At 36.3% G+C, this 8,925-nt stretch overlaps 1 long non-coding RNA gene across 1 annotated transcript in view; it reads right to left on the bottom strand.

Annotated features, from left to right (window-relative positions):
• LOC110268264 overlaps positions 279 to 8,925 on the bottom strand; it is a 14,189-nt gene continuing 5,542 nt past the window's right edge. Inside the window, exons 3-4 of the long non-coding RNA XR_002356394.1 lie at positions 1,490 to 1,494; positions 279 to 288 (exon numbers count right to left, since the gene is read on the bottom strand). This is a non-coding gene — a long non-coding RNA (uncharacterized LOC110268264). The remainder of the gene's footprint in view (positions 289 to 1,489; positions 1,495 to 8,925) is intronic.

Raw genomic sequence — 8,925 nt, 5'->3', positions numbered from 1 at the left:
TTCATCTTATGATAGATCACCTTTCTAAAAAAATTAGATGCTTCTTGCTGGATAATCAAGATCTTGAACAACAAATCACCATTCTTAAAGCAGAAAATGGTTTTCTCAAAGAAAAATTAAGGGAGGCCGAAACTGCTGTTGATCTTGTTGAAGAAAACAAGCAGTTAAGAGCCCAACTTAAGAGCTGTGAAAGTGATCATTCTATTGTTGCATATGTAAATTGTTTTAAAGAAAATGAAGAGTTGCTTAAAGAGGTCAAAAGGTTTAAAGAAGACTTAGCCAAGTTCACTCAAAGTTCTGAAAATCTAAATCAAATCTTGGCTAGTCAAAAACTTCTTTATGATAAAGCTGGCTTGGGCTTCTTTAAATCTGTTGAGAAACCTTATTTTGAAAACATTGCCTCATTTTCTAATGATACAAGGTTTCAAAACCCAACAAGCTTTAACAAAACAACAACTCCAAGATTTTGTAGACTATGTAACCGAAATGGACACTTTCCCATTCAATGCTTCTTTGGTGAAAGGATGATTAGTAATAAAGTTTACACAGTTGTTTTTTATTATAATGGATTGGGACATAAGAGATGGTTTAACGTGAAAGGATCCAAGAAGATTTGGATACCTAAGGTCACTTGAGCTTGTTTTGTAGGTATGCCTAGCATCTAAGCGGAAGGACAATATGTGGTACATGGACAGCGGATGCTCTAGGCATATGACTGGAAAGACAACCTTCTTCATAAAGCTTGATGAGTATGATGGAGGATTTGTCACTTTTGGTGATGATGGTAAAGGAAAGATAGTGACCATTGGAAAAGTTGGTAAAATCTTTTCATCTTGTATAAATGATGTTCTTCTTATAAATGGTTTGAACATAATTTACTTAGTGTAAGTCAATTGTGTGATCTAGGATATGAAGTTATTTTTAGAAAGTTTATGTGCTTAGTGGTATGTGAAAAATCTGTGGATATTTTGTTTGAGGCTAAAAAGTGCAATAATATGTATGAATTGACTCTTGAGGACTTGAAAGAACAAAAAGTGACATGTTTTACTTCTCTTGAATCTGAGAAATGGCTATGGCATAGAAAATTGGGTCATGCTAGCATGTACCAAACTTCTAAGCTAGTCAAGAAAAATTTGGTTAGAGAAATTTCAAATATCAAATTTGACAAGAATCTTACTTGTGATGCTTGCCAATTAGGCAAACAAGTAAAATCCTCTTTTAAACCAAAAGATGGAATTTCAACCAAAAGGCCATTAGAGATGTTACACATTGATCTTTTTAGTCCAACAAGAACTTAAAGTTTAGGAGGTAAACACTATGGTCTAGTGGTGGTAGATGATTACTCTAGATTTGGTTGGGTACTTTTTCTTACTCATAAAAATGATGCTTTCCATGCTTTCTCAACCCTTTGCAAAAAAAAAAAATTCAAAATGAAAAGGATTTAAAAATTGCCCATTTGAGAAGTGATCACGGAAGAGAATTTGAAAACCAAGACTTTGAAAAATTCTGTGATGATTATGGAATCGCTCATAACTTTTCGTGCTCTAGAACCCCTCAACAAAATGGCGTGGTTGAGAGAAAGAATAGAAGCCTTCAAGAGATGACTAGGGCCATGCTATGTGAGAATGAGATTCCAAAATTTCTATAGGCTGAAGCTGTAAATACAGCTTGTTACATTTTGAATAGGACCAGTATTAGAAAAGGGTTGAAGAAAACTCCTTATGAGCTACGGAAAGGAACCCCTCCAAATTTTAAGTATTTCCATGTTTTTGGATGCAAATACTTTGTACTTAACAATAAAGAAAACCTTGGTAAATTTGATCCAAAATCCTATGAGGGGATGTTTGTTGGATACTCCACCACTAGCAAGGCCTATAGAATTTATCTCAAAGAACATAGGACCATAGAGGAATCCATACATGTCTCTTTTTGTGATTCTAATTCAATTCCCAGTGCTGTGATAGAAGATGATACAGATTGTGAAGATGCTGTCAATAAGGAAACCAGTGAAAGAAATTCCAAGTCTGCTCAAAATGAAGAATCTGTCAGTCCAGTTTTGTCTCGTCAGAATGGAGGAGACATTTCCATTTTGTCTCCTGAGCCAGCAAGAGAATCTGAAACAGAACGACCCATTGAAGCTCATCAAAGCTCAACAGCATTCCGGAAGCCAAGAGAATGGAAGTCCATGAGGGGTTATCCTCCTGACTTTATCATTGGTGATCCCTCTCAAGGTGTAACAACAAGATCCTCAACTAAAAGGCAATCCGAACCTAGCAATTTTGCCCTCTTGTCACAAATAGAGCCCAACAATGTAAAACAAGCTCTTGAAGATCCATCATGGGTCAAAGCCATGCAAGAAGAGCTTGCTCAATTCGACAAGAATAAGGTTTGGACACTAGTACCTCATCCGGATGGTAAGAAGGTAACGGGTACTAAGTGGGTTTTCAAAAATAAATTAGGTGAGGATGAAAAAGTTGTTCGTAATAAGGCTAGATTAGTGGCCCAAGGTTACGATCAAGAAGAGGGTATAGATTTTGATGAGTCTTTTGGTACGAAAGGCTTAGTGCCTTCTTGTTGGAAAATCAATTTCAAAGGGGTACCACCGACACTACTTTATTTATTAAAGCATCTAATAATGATATTCTCCTAGTTCAAGTTTATGTGGATGACATTGTTTATGGGTCGGCCAATGAGTCCTTGTGTGAAGAGTTTGAAAAACTCATGACTAGTGAGTTTGAAATGAGTTTAATGAGAGAGCTAACATTCTTTCTTGGCCTCCAAATTAAACAAACTCCTAGTGGCACTTTCATTCACCAAGGAAAGTATGCAAAAGAACTTATCAAAAAATTTGGCCTAGAAAGTTCCAAACCAATGGGAACACCAATGCATCTAAACACTAAACTTGAAAAGGATGATGATGGCAAAGATGTGGATAAAAAAAGGTATAGAAGAATGATAGGTTCACTCATGTATCTTACCTCTTCTAGACCGGATATTGTTCAAAGTATGGGTGTATGTTCACGATTTCAATCTCACCCAAAAGAGTCCCATCTTTCAGCCGTTAAGCGCATCATTAGATACATTAAGGGAACTAGTGATTATGGCTTATGGTATCCAAAATCTGATAATTTTTGTGCAGTAGGGTTTTGTGATGCAGATTATGCGGGAGATAGGGTGGATAGAAGGAGCACATCCGGCATGTGTTGCTTCCTTGGTAGCTCACTCAACATGTGGTCAAGCAAAAAATAACCCAAAGTGGCTCTATCCACAGCCGAAGCTGAATATATTTCTGCATCTGCATGTTGTTCACAACTAATTTGGTTAAAAACGCAGTTGGAAGATTACAAATTAAAAATCAATAGTATACCCTTATTTTGTGATAATATGAGTGCTATAAACATTTCTAAAAACCCTGTTCTGCACTCAAGAACCAAGCACATTGAAATCAAATATAATTTTATTAGAGAACATGTGCAAAAGGGTACTATTGATATTCAATTTGTAAAATCTGAAGACCAACTTGCTGACATTTTTACAAAATCCTTCTGTGAAGACAGATTATGCTCTTTAAGAAAAAATTTGGGAATGATAGATTTAAACTCTATTGATAATTTGTGAAATTTTTTGATTCTGTTGGTTTTGTCTCGTAGGAAAGCAGGAGACAAATTTTAGGAAGTATTGAACGGGCCATGATACAGGGGGAGACTGCGTTGACATTAATTATCTTGGGCCCCACCAAATCTCTTTGACCTTACTCTGACCCGTTTTAAGTTCCTATTTGTGTTAATCACATTTTTTTGGAAGTTGTCTTATCAAATCTTGTTGGAAGAAGCTAGTGTCAAATCAAATCTTTTTCCTTCCCTCATCCCTTGATTTTAGGAACCAACCTTTCAGTTTTAATTTTAAAAAGGAAACTTCCCCCTGGTTAATAACCGCACCTTAATGGGTATTAACTACCCCCCCTTCTCTCTCCAATTAGAATTTAATGCTTCCCTAACCTCCCACATCTCTCCACTCACTTCAGTTCTCTCTTCACCTTCCCCTCTCTATTTCTCCATTTTTAATATCATGAAAAAGAAAACTGCTCCAAGAAAAAGTGACCGAATTCTTCTCTCCAAAAAATCTTCCACCCCTCAAACCCACACTCATATACACATTCATTCTATATTTTTATCATCTCCCTCACCATCATCTAAGCAAACAGACACCATGAGAAGAAAGGTGATAGCAATGAAGAGTTCATCAAGAAAAAAGAAAGAACCCGTGGTTGAAGAGGAAGAAGAATCTCACACCTGACCACCTCCCTCACCACCGAAGAAGGCAACCCCTGGACGCAGTTCACAGAAGACCAAAAGCTTTGTGTTACACAACACGAGGTAACCAGCCAATCTGGAATCATTGAAATTCAAAAATAAATTCAACAAACCTCATTCACACTTTGATCCAGCAAGATTCAATTCGTGTGCCTCTTATGAGTTCCACAAGGAAGTATTGGAGAAACGCCACTTATGTGCCTCATACCTAGTGAATCTGGACTCACTAGCAGCCAAAGAAATCAACTTTTCTCCTCTGTTTGAGAATCTGAAATAGACTCCTCTGCTCCATATTCAGAAACCCGTTTACCCTCGATTGGTACGAGAATTTTATGCTAATATGAGGCTGATCGATGGTACCATTCATTCCTATGTAAAGAGGGTATACATGACTCTGAACTCAGAGACAATCAGCGCTGCCCTAGGCTATACAGATGAGGGACAAAGAGCGTACATGTCTGAAAAATGGGACTCTCAGGTTGGAGTCATATACAAGGTTGCCCTTCAACAAATCTGTGAGAACTTGTCTGGCTTGGATGGCACCATCCCCACTCACAAGGCCCTCAGTCCCGCAAACTCATTACTGCACAGAATCATTACTCATATTTTGACTCCACAAAGTGGTTCACATAACAGAGTAACTGTTTCTGACTCTCTTGTACTTTTTGCTATTGTTACCTCCTCTCCTATCTCTTTTGCATACATTATGATAAGGCATATGTGGGAATCTGTTAAAAGTACCAAAAAGGTAAATCTATCCTATGGCATGTTTCTCACCAGCATTTTTGAATATTTTAACGTTGATCTAACAAATGAAGCTGTAGAGAATAAGGTCTCACTTATTAAGGGAGGAGGAGTTTCAAGTACAATGAAAGGCACCAAAGGGAAAAAGTCAATGCCCTCTGACAGTGACCTAGAGAGCCGACCGGTCGAGCCATCCAAAGTGACAGAGTCAATCAGAGAATTTCCCCTTGAGTTCTCTAACATGTCTAAGCTGATGGTGGATTCATACAAGGCTGCTCGCAAACAAGCTTTTGAAAATGAAAGGGCTTGGGTGAAGTGCCAAGAGAGGGTGGGCCTAATGCTGCAAAATTTTGAAGAAGAGATGGGGGCTGCCAATGATGATGATGCAGATGACTCTGAGTACAACTTATATGATGATTGATCACTATGTTTCTAGATGATTTCTGGCTTTGTTTGGCTTATTTTGATACTATTGTAGGCTGTTATGGATACTTTAGACTTGTGATACTTTAGATCTGTGATACTCTGTTATTTTGCTGCTGATATTTTGAATATTTTGTATACCATTGTCATTTCTTTGCAGGTCCCCTTTGATGACAAAAGGGGGAGGAAAAGCTGAAAAAAATGGAAAGGTTGCTTTGCTTGAAAAGTAGCTAGAACTAAAAACAGGGGCTGAAATCAAGTTGATTTATGATTACCCCTGTACATATGTTATTCTGATTGTGTACATATGTTGTTCTGATTATGTACATGTGTTGTTCTAAATGTGTTGCTCTGATTTATGTTTATTTTTTTATACTAATTTTACAGGTTTATGGTTATCATGATCTGTTTTGGCTATGATAAGTTTGCCTAAGCTCTGATAATTTTAGTTTAATAATCTGCAAATCTTATTCAGTTTGAATGATGACCTGAAACAGTTTTATAGATTGTAAATTATTGTTTGGCAAATCCTTTTGGCAAGAAACTGTTTTTTACAAGAATTAGTTTGATCCAAAGTATGTTGAGTTTTTAATATATGTTGAAAAGTACTCTGAAAGTACTCAAGCATGCTTCACTTTTTGATTGTTTTGATTGAGCAGAAAATTTTTATGAAAACAAATTAAGTATTTGTTTATCCTCAACTCTGCTCATAAATCAAGCCATTCAACATTACAGAATTTTATATGTTGAATAACATAGTTGCCTTAAGCTTGATTTCAAAAGTTACAGGTAAATCTTCATTTGGTAAAATAGCATACATTAAGGGGGAGCCATGTAACAAATGGAAAGGAAGGAATCCTAATCTTCAAAGGGAGTACTCTAATCTTTGATTTCTTTCCATTTCAATTTTTTAATAATGTTTGTCATCAAGGGAGAGATTGATGAGTTTGAAAAACTCTAAATTAAAATTAGTGATGACTAAACATTATTAAAATAATTAATTGCAAAATTAGTAATTTGATTTCAATTCATATATGTTAATTAAAATAATTTTACTGTGCAGGTTTTGATTGGACCAAAAAGAAAAGAAAAATTGTTACAAGCCCAAATATGAACTTTACTTTCAGCCTTGCTTAAATTGTTTGGCTGAATCAATATTTTGTTAATGGGCCAGATTCTATTAACATTAATATTAGGCCAACTCAAATTTTAGTTGGAAAACCCAAGGCTTGGTCCGAAACCAATTTTGAGAGAAAGCAAATGTTTTGCTTCATGCTTCCAACGGATCTCATTTCCATCATGTGGTGGATTTCAAATTTCAATCAACTTGAATTAACTTGCAATGGGAACCATGAGAGAGAAATTACTATTGATTTGATTAATTGCCTTAATGAAGCACGCTACCTAAAGCAAAGGGAAGTAAATTAATTCATTTTAATTTATCAAATCCATTGAATGCTTTTCTTTTTACTCTCTCTTCTCTCTCTACTCTTTCTTCTCTTTCGGTCTTTTCACAGAGAAAGCATGGAAGCTATGGCAAGCTACCGCAGAGAAGAAGAAGGAAGCAACAAGATCATTGTAATGATGGCAAGAAAAAGAAAATAAAAAGTATGTTGTGGTTGAGATCTTCACCAAAGGAGGTAAGATTTGGTGAAGTAAGCTCAACCTCTCTATACCAAAAATGGATGAAGAAGATTTCGGTCAGAAGAAGAAGATCTTTGAGGGTTGGCTCATCTCTGCTTTTGGGTTCACTCATTACAGAAGGTAGCTAGGGAGGCTACGTAAAGGAGGAAGCAAAAGTGGAGCAGAAGGAGCTGTCATGCATCAAAGAACTCATCAAGAGCTAGGGATCCTTCTTGGAGTGCAAGACAAGATGGGGGGCTCGAATTGGTGGAGTTTGGTGCAAAAGGAAGACTCAGAGGTAATTGCATGTTGGTTTTAGTATTCGGTTATCTCTCTTCTCTCTCTAGCCGAACAGGTTTTGCATGAAGAAGAAGAAGTTTAGCTTGGTTCATTTGGTTTCAACCGTGGAGGCTTCCCCCTCTATATAAGAGAGAATAGCCAGGGCTTGAAGCAAGGAGTGAGAGTGCAAGGCACAGAGTTCTCATAGCCACCTAAGCTAACAGAAGTTCTTCTCCTTCAATGTTTTTTATTTTGTATTTTTCTGTTTAATTTTGTCTATCTTGAGTCTCATGAAAAAAGACAAACAGTGAGGTTTGTAAGAAAAAGCCATAGAGCAAAAAAAGACAGAGAATGCAAAATTAAAAGAAAAAGCCATAGATGTCCTTAGAGGTCCTTTGTACATCTGTGTTGTGTTTCATGATTCTGTGGGAATCCCCTTGCAAGTTGGGTTAGCACTTAGCAGTTGAAAGCTTGGCAGTAACCAAGTCAAATTCAGGATTGGGGTTTAGATTCTGGACTTGTCCCGGATAGGAAGGGTAGTTTCTAGGGAGAATTGGTGTATGTAATCATGATGCATTGTTGTGATGGAGACTGGATGTAGGCTGCATTGCACTTTACAGCTGAACCAGGATACATCTTGGTGTGATTCTCTCTCTTTCTTTTACTCCATTTCTGTTTCTGCTGCACAGGAGATAAAACTGAAAAATATCTCGTGCTGGGTTACGAGATAAAAACAAAAAGTCTCGTGGCTGGGTACGAGACAAAAATAAAAAAGTCTCCAGAAATTGTTTCAAAGACCAGCAAGTGTTATTAAGTGAAAAAGGGGCTAAGATTCAACCCCCTTCTCTTAGCCACTGAAAACCATCACTTAAAATTATAGAATGATGAAACCTCATGTGCAGTTGACTTTACGTGAAGTTAATTGCTGAGAGCTGTTAGATGAAAATATAATGTAATCAAATCAGTCAAATCATTTAACAACCCTCAATTATCAACTTTACATAAAGTCGACTGCACCTGAGTTTCCACCTTATAGAATACTTAGGTAGTTTTTAATTTGTTTATTTCATCTATAAAATCATGAAATATATATAAGACACACTACTTTTGATTAAAGTACGACTCTATGAATGGATAGAATGGATGGGGTATTATATATTCATCATGCATGTAATAATTTATCTGATAAAATACAACCCAATTTATTAGTTATGTGGTTCATACTTGATTCAACGATAAATACAATAAGAGTATATATTTTCCATGAATATAATATACCAAAATTTTTAACGGGACAAACTAAGAAAATGGAAGGATCAGATACACATATGGATGGAGACGTGAGACAGTGCGTATACTGTATTGGAAGCAAAGCAAGTGATCAATGGTAAAGGTTCTCAATCCATGAAGAAATTGCAAGTTTGACGAATATAGCGAAGAAACAAAGATTTTTCCTTTCTAAGTTTTATCCATTTGCTTTCCAATATTGGCTAGCTTCCATAAGTACCATACTTGTTTTCAATTGTTTGCTAAGTTTAAAGCT

This window comes from Arachis ipaensis, chromosome B10, assembly GCF_000816755.2.
Source record: "Arachis ipaensis cultivar K30076 chromosome B10, Araip1.1, whole genome shotgun sequence".
NCBI lineage: Eukaryota > Viridiplantae > Streptophyta > Magnoliopsida > Fabales > Fabaceae > Arachis > Arachis ipaensis.
This window is presented reverse-complemented; position numbering and strand designations above follow the sequence as displayed.